Source organism: Salvelinus sp. IW2-2015, linkage group LG14, assembly GCF_002910315.2.
Source record: "Salvelinus sp. IW2-2015 linkage group LG14, ASM291031v2, whole genome shotgun sequence".
In the NCBI taxonomy this organism is placed as follows: Eukaryota; Metazoa; Chordata; class Actinopteri; order Salmoniformes; family Salmonidae; genus Salvelinus; species Salvelinus sp. IW2-2015.
This window is the reverse complement of record NC_036854.1, coordinates 30,696,748-30,698,116: the sequence shown is the minus strand read 5'-3', so window position 1 is coordinate 30,698,116 and position 1,369 is coordinate 30,696,748.

Sequence of the window (1,369 nt, the reverse complement as noted above, 5' to 3'; positions counted from 1 at the left end):
TTGCTGCCTCTACCCTGTGGCACAGACTAATGATTTTGCAGCCACCAAAGGGTCTGATACAAGAGCTTCAGAGGACCCTTGTCAATTTCTTCTGGTCTGGACAACACTGGATCAAAGCTGCAGCCCTGTACCTGCCACTGCACGAGGGGGGGCAAGGTCTGGTAGACATTTCCTCTAGGATCATGGCTTTCCGGCTTCAAGCAGCCCAGAGACTGTTGTACAGTGACGGTTCTAGCTGGGTCGAAACAGCCTGCACACTGATGAGGAGAGCGGGCTGTTTGGGCTTAGACAAGCACATTTTCCTGTTAAAGCTGGAGGGGGGTGAGTTGTCTGGCCTGACTCCATTCTATGAGTCTGTTATGCAGGCTTGGAGGGTTTTTGTCAAGTCCCGTAAGACCGGCACGCTACCAGGGATGTGGCTTTTTGAAGAGCCTCTTTTTTTATAACACTGCCATCCAGTCCAGTGCTCTGGGTTCAGCCAGCCTGCGTTCATGCCTGTTAGGTGTGGGGTGCACCAAGCTGGGTCATCTGATGCAGAGCAGGAGCACATCGTTGGAGGAGCTGGGAGAAAGAGCGGGGATCCGATCATCTCGCCTACTGAGGAAGGTCGTAGCTGAGGTCTGTGACTCCTTGCCAGTGCTTCATCGTCAGTATGTGACTGACACTTCCAATTCTGATCGGTGGAAGGAGGGTCTGGATTATGTGTTCCCTGCACTGATTGTTAGTGCTGCGGTGGGGGCATTCGAGGAGGACGTGGGGATGCTGCTTTCTTTCGATACCCCGGAGCTGGGGGAGTTCAAGGAGGTGGGAAAGAAGGCCATGTACAGAATATGTGTAAAGGTGTCCCATGCCTCTTCCCTGGAAGGGGTAAAATCGACGAGGTGGTTGGTCCAGGTGTTTCCCCAAAAGGCTGTTGATCATTGCTGGCGATCATTATATAAACTGCCGATTGATAAGAGGACAGCTGACCTCCAATGGAGGATAATACATGGAGCCATAGCCACCAACATGCATCTGGTACACCTGGACCCTACTGTTGGGGAAGGGTGTCCATTCTGTGCAGAGTCTGAAACTCTGGCACACCTGTTTTTACTGTGTCCCAGGTTGGTCGGGATGATTGATCTGATCACTGACTGGTTCTCAACGTTGGGAGAGGTTTTCTCTTCCCAGCTGTATATGTGGTCCCGTGTGGCTCAGTTGGTAGAGCATGGCGCTTGCAACGCCAGGGTTGTGGGTTCATTCCCCACGGGGGGACCAGGATGAATGTGTATGAACTTTCCAATTTGTAAGTCGCTCTGGATAAGAGCYTCTGCTAAATGACTTAAATGTATATATTTGGGCCAAAGTACAGGTTCAGTCAAAAGGGTGT